This window comes from Pantherophis guttatus, chromosome 6 (assembly GCF_059756535.1).
Source record: "Pantherophis guttatus breed Tessera chromosome 6, ASM5975653v1, whole genome shotgun sequence".
NCBI lineage: Eukaryota > Metazoa > Chordata > Lepidosauria > Squamata > Colubridae > Pantherophis > Pantherophis guttatus.
This window is the reverse complement of record NC_142068.1, coordinates 51369585-51391099: the sequence shown is the minus strand read 5'-3', so window position 1 is coordinate 51391099 and position 21515 is coordinate 51369585. Positions and strand designations below refer to the sequence as shown.

General features: G+C 36.1%; 1 long non-coding RNA gene across 1 annotated transcript; it reads left to right on the top strand.

The window, feature by feature from the left end:
• The first annotated feature begins 1254 nt into the window (after positions 1–1254).
• LOC117678698 (uncharacterized) lies at positions 1255–11590 on the top strand. The gene is made up of 3 exons (XR_004595096.2): positions 1255–1383; positions 8673–8931; positions 10544–11590. It is a non-coding gene; the product is annotated as an uncharacterized LOC117678698 (long non-coding RNA).
• The last annotated feature ends 9925 nt before the right edge of the window (positions 11591–21515 follow it).

The window sequence follows — 21515 nt, the reverse complement described above, 5'->3', positions numbered from 1 at the left end:
ATGAAGGGAAATCATTTTAGAAAAAAAAATGATGGCAAGAGATATTATAGCACTTTTCAAATACTTGAAAGGGTTTAAAACATAAGAAAATTAAGATCTGTTCTCTATGGTCTATGTAGGTAGGAGATAATATAAACAGCCTTATGTTATAGCAAGGAAGATTTTGGCTCGTATAAGGAAAATTTCCTAGGGGTAAGAGGAATTTAATAGCGGAATCAGATATTTACTTATGGATGGAAAACAAACAAACCCAGAAAACATCTGGGAAATAAATGGTGAAGTTAGCAATGCAACATTTTACACAGGATTGGCTTCTTTCTATGGATTAACATTCACAGGACAAATACAAATGTCAAACACTACTTTATATAACATGTTCGAGTATAATCTCTGCTGTGATAAAAAATATTAAAATTTGCCCATACTATCTACTGGTATAAAGATAGTCATTTTCTAAGTCTTTTGTTGGGGGACTACAGGGTGAGGTTCCAATAATAGATCAGAGTGAATATTCGTTGAATATTTGATACTTCAACCAAACCTTTATAGTTGAATGTTGCTCTACCAACTGCAAAATTTCTACTAAGAAAGGACTCTTTTGTGTGGAAGTATTAAAATATTATTGTCCACAGCAGAATCCAGCAGAAAAGTATGCTGGATGCATTTCCAAACATTTCTGCTTTGAAGCTATCGCTCTGGGAATCAGAACTGAGCAAAGGAGTCATTCTATTTCTCTCCCACTCTCTCTTGCTAACCATAGATGTGAGGAAAAATAGGAAAAGGTAGGAGGGAAACTAGGTCTTTTGTTGCTAATTTTCCAGCTCCAAAAGACGCACTTCCCCTCATGGAGCTGTGATTGAAGATCCTATATACTGTATATAGCAGAGGCAATATGAATTTAATGAAAAACAACATCAGACACAAATTGTGAAGTGTAATATAAGCTAGATATAGTTTTTTCATTGCTAACAGACATAATGGTTCAGAATAATTGTAATTTTGTGATATTTATTATGTGATTTATGGAAGAATATTTTTACAAAAAATGCTGTCATTGGATAGTTGGGGAAATATATTTTGACTAACTCTTCCATATTAGCATTTTTAAAACTATTATATAGTGTTCAGGTAAGGAAATATGTTAACAAATGTTATGTATTTTGTGTCTTCATTATTAATTATTTCTACTTTATATTATTTTTTCAAAATTTTTATTTTCTCTCTGATTCTCTTCTTGTTTATTTGATTTTTTTAGGAGATATTTCTCTTAAACATTGAAAAGGAATTTCCTTACTTAAAAGGGAAAGAGTTAAAGTGTAGCTTTCCAAAACATTTGAGAAGCATATGAGATTTTCCCCCCTGCAAATCTTGCCGCGAAAAAAGGTTTGAATCAATTATCCTTTTTATCAATATATTTTGCTGATGGCAACAGTTTGTTCCAATAACTTTTAACAGTCTGCATCTACTCTATATGTAAAGTTTTTATTGATATACATTTGGAAAAGATTATTTATAAAATTGCAAAGCTGTTTGGACTGGGATGTGGATGTGTTTTTAGCATGTACAATCCCCCCATCCGCCCACCCCCACTTTCAGTTTATTGGGAAAAAAAACAAGAAATATGAGGACCTGTTTCATTTTCCACCTGATAGAAAAATCAGTCCTTTTTTTTATTGAGCAAGAGTATCAGAGTAAGTAACGTTACATGAAAGAACCTTCAAGTGATGCTTCTATTAATGTGACTCTTCAGGTTATAGATACCTCATAAATTATTTCAGAATTGTCTTCTTTATTTTTAGGATCTCAGAATCCTGGCTGTTCCCATTCTTCTATAATATGTTCCTAGGCATTCATACTGGATCCCTTTTCAAAGTTGTTATCACGTATTAATTTTGCAACCAAAATAGAAGAACTTAGATAAGGGACAAGTAAGTCCAGTCAAAGGAACTTTTCCCAAGTGCAATTTTAAGTCAGATTCAAGTAGTCTTACCTTTTGCAAATAGTAGCTGAAAGGTGAGTTACCTTGCTTCAGGCATTCCCCTCCATTGCTCTGGTCACTGGTCAGCCTGTGCATTTCTCTTTACCCTCTCAATTAGTGCTGTATTTTCTGAGTTTCTTTCAGTCATCTGTTCCTTTTCCCTATTTTAAAATTAAGTTTCCAGGCAATCTACCTTCCAACAACAAAGAAGAAAAGTAACCCTTGCCGGATACAATTTTATTCATGAACGAAGAGAAGGCATATTTAAGCAACACTGAAATGGCATTAGAGTAGATATAGCAATCCTGCTTTCCCTATTAAAATAAGAGGTGTTCTAATTTGCCACCCAATCATAGTGTGATCTGTCTCTTCCGCTCTGAAATTATTTCTGTTCTGGTGTGTCCTTTATATATGTCTAATAACTGCTGCTCAGACTAAATCTGTTTGGTCCTACTCAACCTATGAAAAGTTTATAAATTCATTTATAAACATGTGGCCTTCCCAAGTTCCGTTTTCACTGGCAGAGGATTGCAGGAGGCCATCCTAGCTGAAAACGGAGATTGGGAGCACATTTTCACTGGCAGAGGTACCATGGGCCGATCCTTCACTCTTTTCAGGGCAGCCCCACAGATCGGATGTTAGCACTCCATGGGCTGGATCTGGCCCCGGGCCTTGAGTTTGACACCCCTGTTCTAATGACTTTGTTCTTGTCACATGGTTTTCTCTTATACAATATCTACATAGAGGATAGGATAAGGGCAACCTAATGGATGAGGCAGAGATGAAAACCATTTGGTGTGTTTATAATAACTAGTGCAACCACTGTACCAAACAGTGCAGTTGGGCATAGAATTACAATAGACACAACAGAAGCAAAACAAGGATTAGTGATGCGGATATTCAGTATTATTTTATGCTGAACACAAGGAGTGAATAACACTTTAAATCAATAGTCGGGAAATGGCCATGGAAATATAAGGGCATTTTAATATTCAAAGGAAAATATAAACAATTAAATAGATTGTTATATGTGAATTATGCTTTCAGACATAACTGACATGAAAGAGTACATATGGAAATCAATATATTTTAAAATCTAAATCACAAATATATGAACTCTGCATTTTTAGATACTTCTCCCATAAACCTGAAATACATTTGTTATTCCAAAACCAGCTGATAAAAATGTTACTTTACTTATAGACAGGCCAGCTCAGAATGACTTTGGCTGTCCTAGGTCTGCTGAATCTCTCCAGAAGTTTAGAAAAAGCTAAGCTAACCTTTAGCCTTACAGTAAAAGAAGTTGAGATATAAGATTTATCTTCCCTTTCACAGGCCATATATCTGTATATTTCCTCTTCAGGAAGATGTTGATAGCAATCTTTCAACAATCCCTTTAGACTTTCCCCTACGTTTCTTCCCTATCTCCCCCATCCCTTAAATTCTGTACTCTGCTACACTGCTGAAAATATAAGTGTTTCCTAGATATGATGGGGATCCATTATTTTGTATTTAGATAGATCAAGATAATCTTTTATATTATCTTTTAATTATTATCTTCTAAAGCTAACATATTTTGTAACTCTTCTCTCCCTCTTTCCCCTCTCCCTCTTTCCTTCTCTCCCCCCTCTCTCCCCCTCTCTCCATCTACTTACTTGCCTATTGAAATTAATCTGGATAGAATTTTGCATTGTATTTTATTTATTAAAGGAGATATGGGAGCCCCGAGACATGAAAATGCAGAAGTTATGTCCCTCCAATTTCCATCCATTTTCTCATTTTAGTAACTTGTCTACAATCTCATTTATGTCCTCTAATTTTTCATTAGTTATATCTAAATTTCCAATAGTTTGGTCTATTTTCCTTTTCAAACATAAATATTTGCTCTGAAATGCAGCATATTAATTTTAAGATTCATAGTCCTTGCTATTTTCCTATAATCTGACATTTCTTATAATTCATCCATATTCTCAGCCAACAACACATTATTTGCCTATAGAAGTACATGCACATTCATATCCCCAACCACTGACTCCACAATAATTTCTCATATATTTATCCAAGAAACATATTAAGTAATCAAGAGACATCAATTCTTGTCTTATTCCATTCCTTTATTTTAAAAGATTTGCTAAGTCAGTGGTGGGTTTCAAAATTTTTTACTACTGGTTCTGTGGATGTGGCTTGGTGGGCATAGCGTGGCTTGGTGGGTGTGGCAGGGGAAGGATACTGTAAAATCACCATTCCCACCCCATTCCAGGAGAAGGATACTGTAAAATCTCCATTCCCTCCCCACTCCAGGGACAGTTACTGCAAAATCCCCAGGTCCTCCTGATCAGCTGGGACTCAGGACAGAGAGAATAGATGGGGGCAGGGCCAGTCAGAAGTGGTATTTACCGGTTCTCCGAACTACTCAAAATTTCCACTACTGGTTCTCCAGAACTGGTCAGAACCTGCTGAATCCCATCTCTGTGCTAAGTGTTCCATTTGTTCTCATACTTTGTCACCAAAACTTAGGAAATTCTACCACTGGCCACAGTATACAGCCTCTCAAGTGGGAAGAAAGCTTCACAGGAAAAAGTCTACTATAACTGTCAGGTTTGGAAGGTCATGCTTCATGTTAAGGAAAGTACATATTAATTAAAAATAATACCTTAGAAAATTAAATGTTACTTTATCTGTGCAGTTATTTTAATTTAAATACAAATAGCCAAAAGGTCAAAACAGAAAGAAAGAATGCATGCCTGAATAAATTTCATTAATGACAAAAACTTCTGTAACTGCTAGCTTGTTAATAGTAAGATAGAAAAAATTGAATCCATAATAAGCAGGCATCTTGGAAAAATATGAGTTGAGCTGAATAATGTGAAAACCTTGGATAAGACTGCTAAGATTAAGATGCTAAGCTTGTCAACCGGAAGCTTGGTTCGAGACCCAAGCACAGTGTGATGGAGTGAGCTCCTGGTCCTGCCTCAGCTCATGCCAAATTCACAGTTTGAAAATAAGCAAATACAAGTAGATAAATAGGTACCACTTCAGTGGAAAGGTGCTCTGTGCACCTTAGCTTATAGTCATGCCGGCCACATGACCATGAAAGTATCTTCGGACAATGCTGGCTCTCTTGGTTAAAATTAATACTGCCTAGAGTTGATTAAAAATAAAGGTGGGATAAAAATCCCTAAGTCAAGCAGTATAATTCTCTGTGCAATATCTATTAAAAAAGAATTCTCTATGAATCTGTTTGAAATTGCTCTCAGATACATTATTTGTTATTTTGATGTTATTTTGATAAATTGTTAGAGTTATTTTTCTATATTCAGACAGGACATTATTAGCAGCAATATTTTTCTGCTTTCTCTTCTCTCCTCTTTTTCTTTTTCTTTTTCTTTTTCCTTCTTTCCTTTCTTTTTTTAGAAAATGACACATCTGGTTCTCAATTCAATTATTCTACTAATTGACAGTTGGGGGAATTTCGTGGCTGATTTTCATAACAAAGAAACTTTTGTTTGGTGTTAACAGATGAGAAACAAAGACATGGGGAATAGCACAATGAAGGAGCACAGGGTTATTCTTTTTGTTGCCTTTATGTTACTAAAAATAGTCTTCACTTACAATTACTGACTTTTTTTATGAATGTTTGCTGAATATTTATTCCACTGCTTTGAACATTTGAGGTTGCTGTTAACAGTTAACAACATTTGCACAATATATAGTTTATACTTCTCTTGTGTTACACATCTTGGCAAAGGAATTCAAAATATCAGAAGAAGACCTGGAGTAGGAAAGTTAAATTCTAGGCAATTACTACTGCTTTCCTATCAATGATTTCATCATTGCTTAAATATATGAGATTAAGCATTCCTTACAAATTCAGTTTTGGGAACTTGATTGGTTCAGAGATTTGGTAAGAGATAGGCTCAAAGAGCATAGGATTGAAAGGAACCATGGAAGTCTTCTAGCCCAACTCACAACATAAGGAGCTACTTCAGCTATTTAATAGCTTTCATGGTCACTCCTTATTTCTTATTTTCCACCAGTGGTGGGTTCCTCCTGGTTTGGCCCGGTTCCGCCGAGCTGATAGCGGTGACGATATGACGTCACTGAACTGGTTCTGCCCCCCCGCCCCCCTGCATTATTCTTACCTTTTATTTGGCCCCACCCCCAATCTATTGCTGCTTCCTGAGTCCCAGCTGATCAGCTAAAGGAAAAAAACCTGTTTAAACTCTTGCTGTGGGGCTTCAAAGGGCCGCCCTACAGCTGATCAGTGTTAAAAGAAAACAAATGAGTAGACCGGTGCTTGCAAGAATAAATGGGTAGACCAGTGCCTGCAAAAATAAATGGGTAGACCAGTGCCTGCAAAAATAAATGGGTAGACTAGTGCCTCTAAAAACAAATGACTAGACCGGTACAGCTCTGCAAGCAGTTAAAAGCCTGGTAGACCAGTACCTCTGCTAAATCCTAAAGAATTGTCACATGACCATCAAGCCATGCCCACAAAATAAGCCACACCCACAGAACCGGTAGTAAAAAAATTTAGAACCCACCCCTGTTTTCCACCCATTGTTCTGCTCTTACCATTGGGAAATATTGAGACTAAATTAGCTTCCACTTCTCTATGATTTCATTTCAAGTTGAAAGAGTGCTATCAGGTCTCCCCTTAATTTTCTCTTCTTCAGGTAAACATACCCATTTATTTTATCTGTACATCACAAGGGTTAGTCTTAAAACATGTCAACATTGTTTTTCTCTGTACTTTTTCCGGTTCCTTGGCATTCTAAAATTAGACACAGTATTCCACAGGTTGTCTGCATAAAAGATCAGAATGATCATTTCTCATAATCTATCTCTGTTAATACATATCAAGATTGCATTGTTTGTAAAAGGCGAAAGATTTATACGATTTCTTACAATGCCTTGGATGCAGCATCACTCATTAACATGATTTTTTAAAACTAATTTTTATGTTTTCTTAAACTTCTATCTAATAAAACTATTATGTCCAGAATATGCAGCACAGAAGACCTTTAAGCCAAGATTCCAGAATATAATGGGATGCGAGGTCTAATGCCCAGCAATGTATAACTCATCTGCCAAAGTACTTTACCTCTGGTTCCCTTTTTACAGGAAACAGAAGAACTATATTTGATCAGTCTTATGCTATTAAAACATGGGATGCGGTGGCTCAGTGTCTAAGATGCTGAGCTTGTCGATTGAGAGGTCAGCATTTCAGCAGTTTTTGAATCCCTAGTGCCGCATAACGGGGTGAGCTCCTGTTACTTTGTCCCAGCTTCTGCCAGCCTAGCAGTTCTAAAGCAGGTAAAAAATGCAAGTAGAAAAATAGGACCACCTTTGGTGGGAAGGTAACAGTGTTCTGTGTGCCTTTGGCATTTAGTCATGCCGGCCACATGACCATGGAGACGTCTTCGGACAGCACTGGCTCTTTGGCTTTGAAACGGAGATGAGCACCGCCTCCTAGAGTTGGGAATGACTAGCACATATGTGCGAAGGGAACCTTTACCTTTACCTTATGCTATTAAAAGGACATTTCATTTAAGAAGGCCGTAAAACAACTAGTTCAAAAAGTGTATGTGTTTGATTTTTCTTTGCATTATGCTGTTTATCAGCAGTTTGCTGATAAAAAAAGATGAGGCAGAGGAATGTTCCAAGTCACTGTGGAACTTCAGATGAGTTACAAAGCCCATCATCAACTCTCAGTCCTGAGGCTTGTCTGCCTGGGTGGATGAGTGTTATAGTTAGCACATCTGGAAGGTCTCAAGACTGAAAAGCTTCTACGAAGCTTCATGAATCAGCCTTCTGCTCCTTGGTTATTTTCACCCACAACTTTTAATGCGAGTTTTTGAAGTATGATTTTTATTATTCCACTTCTTCTAAGGTAGAGTCAGTCGTAGCCTGAAAGGAAATGATTGCGGATTATCACAGTGGAAGCGTATATATACAATTAAAACAATTTCCTCTCAGAACAATGGGGCAAACAATACAGGAACATATTCTACATTTTGATCTGCTCTGTCACAACATATAAATAATATTACATAATACTGAACTAAAGAAACTAACAAATAGAAATGTATTGTCATTTTTGCGGAAAAGAATAAATGGGAAAGGTTCAGCTTTCAAAATAGATCTGCTGAAGAAAAACAATGTGGCAAAGCAACATTTAGAAAATGAGTCAAAAATTATACCTTACCAATTTTTCTAAATTCTAGTTATTATAAAATGCGTGAAATATATTGAATGTTTTCAGGACATTTTTTTACTGATGCTATGTTGCCTTTGAAGCTTTTTATCTTGGGGAAAAATCTAAACTTCCTGCAGATAACCAGCTAAGGCCGCTCACCATATCCAGAGGACAGAAATGAATGATATTCTCCTCCAATGATATCCATATTGAATATATGCACCCAATGTCCATGTTCTGGAGAACCGGTAGCGGAAATTTTGAGTAGTTCGGAGAACCGGTAGAAAAAATTCTGACTGGCCCCATTCCCATCTATTCTCTGCCTCCCAAGTCCCAGCTGATTGGGAGGAAATGGGGATTTTGCAGTAACCTTCCCCTGCCATGCCCACCAAGCCATGCCATGCCCACCAAGGCAAGCCCACAGAACTGGTAGTAAAAAAAATTTGAAACCCACTGAACTGAACTAACAATTCTTCCGTTTCCATTGATCTGCAGAACAACAAACCACCAAAGAAAGCTTTGTTTTCATTCTACTTGCTTTGATTACTATAGCATCAGAGCAGTGATGGGATTCAGCTGGTTCTCTCCGGATTGCGTGAACCAGTAGAGGCGACTGCAGGAGGCTCCACCCACCTGGTCGGACATAATATGCGAATACTGTGCATATGCAAAAGGCTGTGCGCATGCGCAGAGGTGGCATGTGTGAGTGAAGCGTGTGTGTGTGCCCTTTCACATTTGCGAACCAGTAGGGAAGGTAAGTGAATCCTACCTCTGCATCAGAGCAACAATGCTATTGTAAGGGGGGGAGGGGGAGAAAAAAAGAATGGTTCGAATTTACTGTCAAAGGAGATAATGTGAAGGCATCCATGTGTGCAATTGTGTAAAAAAAGCAAAGCAAAGATAGAGGGACTAGCAAGGAAGGAGCAATTCTATTGTTTATATAGACAAGGCAGGGAAACAACCACTAAGGTCCTGCAATGGTTATAGTCCAAACTGAGTACCAGTCTGACTTCAATCCATTTCGACAGAAACTGAATTTCTTTTCTTTTATATTTTCCATTTAATAACAGTAGGAAAAGAAAATGCAAACTAAATTCAGAAAGCAGAAGGAAAGGGAAAAAAGAATAATAGGTGTACAGAAAAAAGAAAAGAAAGAAAAGAAAAAGAAATATAAATAAGTAGCTTTCAATCTTCGTCACAAATACAAACTTAATAATTCATCAACCTCAATAACATTATATGCAAGTATCTCTTCTTTCTATGACCCATCCCTTATCAATACATAAATCCAAAATCATTGACATTTTAGTCCTAGTGAGAGCAAAAAGTCCATAAAGGGATCCCAGATTTATACAAAATGTCTTATTGTAATCTTGGTCAAACAAACTAATCTTATACTCCGTTTTTGTTTTTGTTTTGCTCTTAACAATTTTAAATCTTTAGTTCTAATTAGATTTAGTTCTCATCTAATTTCAATCTTAGATGCTGTGTGGGATTTGATTTATTTTCTATTTTACTTTTTTCCATTTCAAAGATTTCTTCAAGAATTTAACTAACTTTTTTGTAAGTCCAGTAAATGTCCTCAACCAGTCAATTTCTTGGCTTGTTACTTGTACTTTCATTGTAGTTGTTTTACTACATTTTTATAAAATAACCAGTACGTTTGCAAATTCTTTAAGTAATCTGATATTTTTGCATGAGGAAATATTTGTTTCATTTCTTTAGATTATAAATCTTCCAAGATATTCTCTTTTGCATGAGTAATTTCATCTTTAATGTCTTTAGGATATAGTCTATTCATAGAAGCATATATCATTGCTGAGATCAAAGCTATTTTTTAACCCCATCTTTCAAAAATGTCCTGAAGTATTTCAAATGTCAAAACATTTACTGTCATTTTGCAAGTTTTGAGATGACAGACACTTTTTTCCATATTTCCCTTTAGCCCTCTCTAGAGTTCAGTTTCTAAAATCACTTAAAGTCTCAAGTTGCTATTTTTACTAAAATAGACTAAAGAAGTTGGTTCACATGAATTTGCTGTTCATTTATATAATTATTTCCAAGATTTTGTAGCAAAAGTTCCAGTGTTCCATTATTTCAGGTTTGTCCCTTAATTCATTTATAACTTTCTTAAATCAGATTCCTATTTAACTTTTTGCTGTTTATTTTTTAATTTTCTAGACGTTCTTAAGCTTATAGTTAATTTTTCTTTAATTCAAAAATGAAGTTAAACTCATCAGCTGACTTTACAGACTTTTAAATATATCTAATCACTTTAAGGTAGTTTAATCAATCATTTTTTAAAGTGATTAGAAAATGAGATAGTGAAATGAATGTCCTTTAACAGACTCCATCTTGGTTGACAGCATGATGATTCCATTTGTCTTCTGGTGCGCAAATCCATGGGGAACTGCTATTCTGTGGTCTTCTTGCAAGGAGCAACCCTCTGAAGCACATGTGGGTGATCTATTATTCTCTTCTTATCCAGACAAGTTCTGGGTCTAGACTACTTGCCAGTCATTCAGTCATAGCCACAGTGAGAACCTCCACTCATTCAGAGACATCTTAGCTTGCCGCCCAGAAACTGCAATCAAGAATGGAATTTCTGGAAAAAAAAACAGCTGGGAGCAGCTCAGAAGAGAACCAACTTGGGCTTCAATGCAGAATGCTCTTAATCTCACAGACAAATAGAAAATAGAACTATATTCAATAAAACATGTGCCAGGTTTTGGTTGATTTGGAGAAATATCTTCATTCTGCCCCTATCAGGTAGCCCTGTGAGGTAGTCTAGACAAGAAGCACAACCAGGAGTAATAGTTACATTAACAGAATTTTGCCAGAGTGGAAATATTTGTCCCTTCTTTTCCTTTTAATCTCCTGACAACTAAGAAGGGTCCCTTCAGAAATATTCCATGCCATTCCCCCTTCTGTTGACTGAGACGTGTTTTATATGCTAATTGTTCAGTTTGCAGCTCTTCCTCCTATCTCCCAAGATCATTTCCACATACCACTTCAGTACCTCATGCCTTCCAAATATGTAATGTGAGCATCTATTCAGAGATCGCATGTGGATTGGTAATAGTGGGCACTATATTATAGGCTAGCATTGTTAAATGATCCCAAGATGAAAAGATTGTCCTAAATTTATATTTATGTATTAATTAAACTTTTATATTTCCTTTAACAGAAAACTCACAACTCATGTGGTATCTCTGGTAGACCCTTTAAGAATTCTTGTAGTGATACTTAGGATAGTAATTTCAGAGAGCGGGAATAAAAGCATTATTATAATGATGTAGCACCAGTGATAACATTTTTGTTTTGTCGTGCAGGAATTGAAGTCAACATCCTATCTATATTAATAACAATGTATTTGTTCTGAAGAGAGAAAATATAAATGGCATTTCAAGTAACTGCTTACTTACTTACTGAGTAGAAATGTGTAATATTTGCTGGGAGTTATTTCAGGTACTTACAAATTGCTATTCAAATGTCAGTGAATAAAGTGGCATTAAGCAAACAATCAAACAAAAAAATAGCAATAGCACTTAGACTTATATACCACTTCACAGTGCTTCACAGCCCTCTCTAAGCAGTTTAAAGAGCTAGCATATTTCCCCCAACAATCTGGATCATCATTTTTCTGATCTTGGAAGGATGGAAGGGTGAGTCAACCTTGAGCCAGTGATGATCAAACTCCTGGTAGTCAGCAGAATTAGCCTGCAATACTGCCTTCTAACCACTGCGCCACTATGGCTCACACAGAAGAAATCAATCTTAGACCTGTTCTTGACTTGGTCTGAAATAATAAATATCATAAAAGCCACTTGGAACACATTGGTTTTATGGCACTATAGCAGTGGTGAAATGTAAAATTTGTTACTACTGGTTCTGTGGGCATGGCTTGATGGTGGTGGGTGTAATGTGACTGGGTGGGTGTGGCCAACTTTTTTTTTTTTGTACTTTTAAAAGCATTTTTTCTACAATCTCTTCTTCAGCTGAAGAGGTTGTAAAAAAATGCTTTTAAAAGCCTCTGACAATCAGGCAACTCAGCTGGGATTGTCAGAGGCTTTTAAAAGCATTTTTTCCTACAATCTCTTCGGCCAAAGAGGTTGTAGAAAAAATGCTTTTAAAAGTAAAAAAAAAAAAGCCTCTGATGATCGCGTGGCTCAGTTGGGCATGGGTGGGGCTCAGGGATTTTTGCTACTGGTTCTCTGAACCACCCGCCGCCATCGCTACGGGCGGTCCGATCTGAACCGGGAGCATTTCACCCCTGCACTATAGAATATGCTTTGACCAATGAAGGTGGCTTGTTGAGCCTGATGTGTTAGTACAGAAGTTCTTTTTCCAGATGTTTATATTTTAATGACTTCCCCACCACCACTTGTGTGGGAGCTTCAAAACTAAAAACCACTCCTCTGGAAGAATAAAAGCTTCCTGCAGTGGCAAATGGTGTATTTGAGCTTTTAGGAAAGTCACAATCTGCTCAATTGTCCTTTTAAAAAAAACAGTCTAATGGAATGGAAATCGTTGTGACACTATACAGCACAAAACAGGAAATCTGGTAATGTATCTGACATAATTCTTCCCTTAGGGATACTGCAAACACTTGTCTGTCTTTGTTTCATAAGAAGCAACTTCTCTACCTTGGAAACGAGCTCACACATGATCTAAATTCCATGTAATTGATGATGCAATCTTAAAATGTAAAAATTGGCTTGAATTCTAAGAAAAGGAGCAATATACAGTATATTGGTTATCCCAAATGTGGCACAATTCCCAGGGTTCTTAACCTGAATTGTTCTTCTTCTGCAGAGTGATGATGAAGCTATTATGAACCCATCAAAGCTGACAATTCAAAGGCTTAGTAAAATATATAAATTCTCCAGCGCCAGATTTCTAAATGCATGCATGAAGGTGTGTGTTTCTCTCTGTGAATATCTATATGCAGAGAGGTAGATGTTGAAGAATATGGAGTTTTAGTGGACATGCTACTGAGGTTTGCAGATTGTTTATTTTATGTAGCTCAAGATCATTCACTCCGTCTTCCGTTTGTTTTGATACATTAATTTTCAGATTCATTTATCCTATTGCACACTATTTACTTAACTTCTGCTGCAAATCATTCAGATTCCCAGCCATCAACATAAGATTCTCTATATGCAAAAGTAACCACACATTCATATCCCAACTAACACACCTTTAATGTCACCACAAGCATTCTTTAAGTTATTCATAAAGACGTTATAACTACCAAAGAGATATAATGTGCCCTTGCTCAGTATTGAAACAAACATTCATTTATTCTAATGCATGCTTTAGTTCCATAATATACTGCTCTTCTCATATTCTGTGATTATCCTTCATATTCTCTCAAAGCAGATCATAACTCAAGCATATTTACTTTATTCTCTAAGTCAACAAGTGAAAAAGCTTTTTAGTGTTTACACATTTCTCAGGAACAAGTTGAAAAAAAAATCTGTATTAATTTTAAGTGGGTGTTTCAAACAGTAAAGAAACATAAAGCATCTCATATCTCTTTGTCACATGAGGAAGCATTTCACTGAATGTTATACTGTAATAATCAATATATGAATTCAGTCAGTAAAGTTACTTTATGGTTAACAATATCAAAATTAAATCTCCAACCTAAGAGTTTCCACATATATCTTTCAGCATTAAGGGAAGGTACTAACATGCAACCGATAATTTCATAATCCAAAATGAGAAATAATATTGACAGTACACTGCAGGTATCATTTTTTTTCTGTTACAGCAGCATCCATCTGAGAAGGTGTTCAAAGCTTGAGTGCTTTCCCACCCAGTCTCCCAAGCATGTTGGGACTCTCATTTACCAAAATATAGAATGGGTTTAGTTTTGCACACGCTTGTGCATCATTTTGCTCCTCAACCATTTTTTTTCTTCTTGCTGGCTAAAGAGAAGTTTTGGCTGGGATAAGGACTACATTTGCATATCTTTGCTTATTTACATGGAAGTAAGACCAGTTAAACTCAATATTACTTAGTTTCTAACCAAACAATAGGTTGTTAAGACTGAAGATAGGGAATTCTAAGAAACATAAAGTACACTGATAATACCCAAAGAAACCACAACTTAATACCTCAAAGTTATGTATCTAAAAATACAAGTTCCACCTGTCTCAGCAATAGCAATATGAGAAACATAGAATCAGTTATAGAGAAGAAGCATTATGGGTTTACGCCTTCTTAAAGCACTACAGTCAGTGTTTCTCAATCTTAGCAATTCTATGACATGTGGACTTCAACTTCCAGAATTCCCCAGCCAGCAAGTCTGGCTAGGGAATTCTGGGAGTTGAAGTCTGCACATCTTAGATTTGGCAAGGTTGAGAAACACTGACTATAGTAATGGTTTAAACTCTGCTTTCTATCCCCAAAAGCCAAGATTGTACAGTTTTTCTTCAGCCCACTGTAAAATACTGTATATTCTCTTAGCCCATTCTATCAGATACGTTTTAACTTGTTACAGTGTCTTCTTGGTCAGATTGTTGCCTAAGGCTTCAGAAACCAGTCGAAAGCAAAGCTGTAATGCAACTTGCCCAAAGAGATTGGACAAAATAATATATTCAAATAAGGTTTAATAGAAATCCTGCTGTTTAACCTAGTACATTCCTCTTACATATTAGTCCATAGTTTTTCTGATAGTCAGAGCTTTCAAGGTAGGAATATGAAAGCTATTGCATATTCATGGGTCTGATGCAACCCTCTGCTTCTGAACAGTTTTGGGCTTGTTCCTCTGATTAGAATAGTTGAACATGCAGGGACATAATGCTTTACATGCTATATATACATACAAATTGACTAACAACTATATTAGATTATATATTTGTCAACTGTTCAGTCCAATGGCCTCATATCCTGTTTCAAACCATCACTTTAAGTGGACCAGCTGACTCATTTCATAGTTGCTGTTGCTAAGTGTCTAAATCAGTTCAAGAAGGAGCATGACAAGGAGTCACTTCCTCATGCAAAGTTTTTGAACTTGTGGTATTCTAATTATCTTTTACCTTTCAATTTCCTCAGAAGAGATCAGCACTTACACGTCAGCAGCCCCATCATATCATCCGGTCTCCTAAAAGAACAAAGCACTTAGGGGCAGTAGTGGGATTCAGTTCGCACCACTTCGGGAGAACCAGTTGTTAACTTTCTAAGCAGTTTGGTGAACTGGTTGTTGGAAGAAATCATTAGGGCAGAGAACCTGTTGTTAAATTATTTGAATCCCACTACTGCTTAGGGGCCTTCGACATGGGAGTGGCTCAAGCCTCTTTGGATTTCTGAGATGTGTGTGTTGTGTACAGTGGGGAACTTGTAGCCCCATTGCTTTGCTCATTCTGACCTAAACCCCCCCCCCTTTTCAGACCAGTAACAAGCATTGCTTTAGACTCCAGCCACTAATTTACAAAATGTGGAAATAAAACAGAACTGTCTTAATGTGTTTTCCTGCTATTCTTTCTTTGGTGGCTGCTCATATTTTCACTATACAGTTCACCAGCACAAATGAAGATTTTTCTTTTAAGTGGGAGAAAAGCAGAAGGGGAAGAGGAGGCTGTGAAAACCTGCAGTCGAACAGTTCTTCATCTGAGTGTGTTGAAAGGTGCTGTTGTCAGTTATTTTTAGGTATCTGTTAAAAGTTCATATCATCCAGCTTCCTTAAACAGCACGTTGTGGTGAAGGCTTTTTTGTTTTGTCAGTCTTAACATGCCATATGGAGAGTTCATATTTTTAGCTAGCAAACATTATGAAGTTTCATGAGGTTAATTTCTCTCCCTCTAATATTAATACACACACACACACACACACACACACGCATGCCTTGGCAACTAGGAGATTTTTAGCACCACAAGGAAATATTGGCACCAAAGTCTGCCATGGACATATTTGACTATCACTGTATATTGTTTTTTATTTTTAAAATAAAGGACTCCTCTGCAATAGTATTAGTCTATTATTCTGAATCTTTATATATTTCTTCACTGTTGTAATTCCAGTGTTCAAAATGGCAGCAACAGGCAGATAAGATGCATTGGCAGTTTGAGTTCTCCAGTATCATATAATGGAACAACGAATAGATGAAAGCAAACCATAAATGAAAGCAAATAAAATCTTTAATCAGCAGATTATTATCTATTAAAGATACATGCACAGATTTTAAACTATTGGGTGTGACTGGAACAGCCAAGTCTAGATCTGCCCTATAATCATTTAGACAACCTTTAGATGACAACAACGAAACACAGACCTCTCTTTATTGCCATCTATCTTTTTTCTTTTTACGACATGTTAATCCTTCTATTTGGGGTAGAGTTGGGATGACTGAATGGAACCGAGCATTTACTGGCTGGATTCCCTTCCTGACGCCTATGCAGAGTTTGCAGCAGATAGTTTGCAGCAGATAGTTTTTGCCACTGCCTAGGATTGAACTCTTAATTTTGCAAGCATCTTCACCTCTAGACCACCACACTGTTCTATTCGGGGAGTTGGGATGACTGAATGGAGCTGAGTGTTTACTCCATCTAATAACGGTATGAATTTTTCTATCCTATACTAGAAGCCCTAAATGTATTCTTATTCAAATGTGATGTAGCATTATGTGGTGGAATGTAGTCTGGATTCTCAAGAGGGAGGGAGTAAATTCTAAAGGAATAAGAGGCAGCAAAGTTTAAATAGTTTGGTTGGCAGGAAGAGGGCCAACTTGGTCTACTATTGAAATTCAGCAATAAATGGCTCATTGTGCTGCTAACATTAGTTTTAATATCTTTTAAGGTATTCAAATTTTGCAGGGCACAATGCTTTAGTTTTTCAGGTGTTAATGGCATATTTTACTGGAGTTTTTATTTTTTATTTTATTTATTTTGTCAAACATGTATTTTATGACAGTTACAAGTGTAAACATAACTATAAATACATGAAAAGGATACAAATAAAAGAAAATATTAGGACAGGGACGGTAGGCACGCTGGTGCGCTTATGCATACGTTTTAGCTATTTTTTTTTTGTCCTATGGCAAATGGCAAGGCAAGTCATTTTCCATGATTCCCACCTCATATTTCTTCTAAGAATATAGCCTCCTTCCTCATATAGCCATGTTGCTCTGGATCTTGCCATCTACTTACCCTCTTGCATCTGGTGTACCATAGCTGGTTGCTTGTTTTTATTTTAACCATTTTTTTCTCCTATGAAAAGCAAACACGGGTTAACATGATAGGTGGGAAAATGAGAGGCTGCTGCTGGCAAATTTTAATTCATTGTCATTGGTCATTGGAAAAATATAACAAGATCCATGGGAAGATCCAGCTGCTGAACCTTGCTGACAAGGTTGAGGCTGGTGGCTGTTTTTCTTTTTGCAACAATATTTTGGACCACCAAAGAGCCCAATTTATCCTCTGGCAGTCTTTTTTATAGCATTACAAGTTTTCGCCACTTTTTTGTGCATTATATTTATGCTTTGGATTATTTCTGATTTCTGATTTATATTTAACATTTCTTACTAGCTGAATTTCACTAGCTTATAAACTTATAAAATTAGGGTAGAGTTTGGCAGGGTTTTCTAATTTTGAGAATTATTTGCACAGATTGAAATGGATAATATTAATTTTGACTATTTTGTAATGCTGTTTAAATTTTTGAGCCAATTTGTTCATAGAGATTCACCACAAGTTCAAACTGAATTTTCGTTAAAGCCTTTGGCCAATTGACAAAGTGCAATGAATACCACAATTGATTTATTATTTTTAAAATTAGTTTATTATAGAGTGAATACGTCATTAATTGTCTTTAACATGTGATTTTCACAGAACTAGAATGGTTATTGCTATTTTTAGTAGAATATTTTTGTTACATAATGTATTGAAAGAATTACAGTTCTAATTCTATAAAATGTTATTTCTAGGAATGAAATAAAATAACATTTTCTGAAACACTTAAGATAATACAATTGTTGTGACTAAATTCTAAATCATTTCTTACGTGGATCTGAAGCTGAAAGAGTGAACCTCTCACTTGCCTTTGCACCCCTTCCCACACACTCTCTCTTTCTTAACAGAAGGTCCTGCGCTCTGGGACAGACCCCCTATACTTTCCAGGCTCTGCTTTCAATGCAAACCTCAAAATGGGCTAATTCAGTAACCATGTTGGATGTTTTGTAGAAACCCAGCCAATAGGTATGGTCCATGAATGCAGAACGGTTGATATAAATAAAGAAGGATATTGAAGACAACATCTATCATTTTGGGGATTCTTCACATCTACTTTGGTTGCACATTATCTTGTTTGTATGTATTCTGCTCTTTATTAGATTTTTTACACAATGTCCAGTAAAACTATAAAATTTAATATCATATATGTTTAGGTGGCTTAAAGGGAGCCAGACCAATTAATGAAGAACATAATTATTAGTGGCTAGTGATTTATAGCCAACATGCTTTAAATACCAGCAGCTCTCAGGAATAGTTGAGCAATATAATCACCTATATGTCTGTATTTAATAACTTCCAATATGTATTTGGTTAGTCACATGTGACAGATAATAGAGGATTCCATGGCTTAACACAATAAGGCTGTTTTTATTGGGTTTTTTAATGGATTCAACATTGTTAGGGATTTATTATAAGTAGACCAAAGTACACTATGAGCTGAAGCCTCTTGACTGGCAACATCCCCAATATTATACTGTAACATGGACCTGAAGCATATAATGCTTAGAAATAAACAATATGAAATCTGGGATTAAAGAAAAAAAAAGGTGATTACAGTATCTGGAAATGTTTTGTTTAAATGTGTTCTTGATGAGAAAATGATAGAAATCTAATAGAAAAGAATGTTGGAAAAAATGAGCAAAAACTGTCCAGATCTAAAGATTTTTGTCATATCAATTGTATAGAAGAAAACACATTCTTTTTATCTCATCCTGTAAGGATGAACAGTGGGCCACAGCTATGTCAGGGACGTGACTGTTATAGTGGGGAAATTACATAGATTAATAGGTCACAGCAAGCATTAGTCATCTGATATGACACTGAGCAAATAATCATGTTAGATATTTTTAGCCCATTGTTGACTGAGTTTAAACATCAGAAATTTTAAAGTAAAACAGTAAATTTTGTTCTGGGGAGAACAAAATTGATCCATCTCACTAAAGTCTTCAAACCCAACATTTTTGTGTATGTATGCAAATTCAAAAAACACCATAAAAAGCTTTTGCAAAGTCCATGTTATAGTACTTGAAACGTGGAAACTTTATCTTGATCTAATATGCCCTTTATATTGCTTAGTAATAGTCTTTACATTGTTATTTACAACATAACATTGTTCATAAGTTAGAAATGCCTGTAAATAAGCACCTCCCCCACACAAATCCCTCATAAACTTTGTAATAGTACAGAGCATAAGGTTCAAGTTGGACAAAACTACTGGAGTCTTCTTCAGTGATTCTTGTAGTCTTGTGCTCAAGCTTGATTGTAATGTTTTTAAATAAAAGCTTTAAATTCTGTTAGGATATAAAATCATATTGACGTGATAAATCTGGGCACAAACATAAACACAAATAGGAGACCATGTCTTAGCCTTCACAATAGCATCCATACATTTATGCCCTAACTGCATCTTTGGAATGCCTGTGACTTTTTGACAATGCATTTGAAGGCAAAAAAACCACTTATATTGATTCAGAGCTTAGTACTTCTTGTGCAGTTTCTGATGAATTGCCTAGGGTGGTGTCTTATGAGGTCACCTGGAATGCATCTGGCCCTATGGACACTGAGATGGACAAGGTCCTCTTTAAGGATAACTCTGTGACTTAAGAGGTGGATTCCTGTCCTTCCTGGTTCATTCAAGCTTCCAGGGAAGAGACTGGAAGTTATAGGAAGGAGGTTTTGAATTCTGAATGAATTTCCTAGCTCCAGCAATATTAGATAACTTCTGTCTCATTTCCAACCTTCGCTTTTTGAGGTAAGGTTCTAGATAAAATCATTGTGTACACCAGTTGCAGAAGCCAGTCTACAAAACAAAAACAAAAAACCTATCTAGATCCCTGTCAGGCTGATTTCAAGCTTGGGTATCTATCACAAGTTGCCTTATCACCCTTATGGTTGACCTATGAAGAAACCTGAATGGAGACAGTATACTGGGTTAGATCTCTAAGTGGTTTTCAATACAATTGACCATGGTATTCTTGTAAACCATCTGCAAAGACTGGAGGTAGAAAGCCCTAGTTTACAGTGATTCTGTTCCCTCAAAGATGGACTGTTCCGGTTGGTGTTAATGGGAGAAGACAGATTGATACTGGATGTTCCAGTATAAGATGACTTCTTCCCTAACTTATGTAACTTCTATATGAAGCCTTGGAACTTTGTAAATTTGGAAAACCTTTTTGTTGACTAGTGTATGCTGGCTTTTACTAACTGCCACATTTTATTTCAATATGTTTACAAAATTGATCTCCTCATCATCTGCTCTAGAATCTTTCCAGGAGTCAACTCAGATGCAATAACCTTTTTTTTTTAAGGTGAGCACAGACAAGAATTACTAATACAATAAAAATAGGAGTAGTTCACAGCATGTTTTACATGAACAAGTTCCAAATAAACACCTGCTAATACTAGTTAAGTGGATTTCAGTAAAATGAATGGACAACTTGTGTCTCTAGCAGCACATACTGAATGTCTCTTGGCTTAATTTATGTGCTTCGTGGCCTAATTTAAAACTCTTTTGAAAGTAATACATTTAAACTGCAGCATGAGCAATCTGCCCTCTCTAACAGCCTGCTGCATGAGGAGGAGGAAAGTGATAGAAAACAATACCAGAGAGGGAAACAAAACGATGTGATAGGAAAAAACCCAAAACCCAAAAAACAATCCCAATTCAAAAGAGAACTTAGCATCTCTCTTACTTTTGAATTTTGCATGCTCCATCCCTTGCTTCAAGCCAATTACCCAATTGGCAATTATATCAATAATTTCTAGGAGATAGATTATATTAAGACTTAGATAATACTGGGATGGGACAAACCCCTAAGACACTATTAGCTCTTTTGGGAAATTGAAAGAGGGTGTAAACATGGTAAAATCTTTTCATAAATAGACTGTGGTTGGGAAAGAAAAATGGGAAATACAACTGAGCAGTTTCATAAACACTAACTTGTGGCTTTTTGAAAATGTTGTTCTGAACACCTGTTTAAAGATATTTTAAAAATATAACTGAAAATAAGAGCAACTCCTAAAAATGAACTATATGGTAAATTCTGTGGAAAACAGTGTAAAAACAGTGTGACTACCTGGAAACTCTGCCAGGTAAGAATTATTG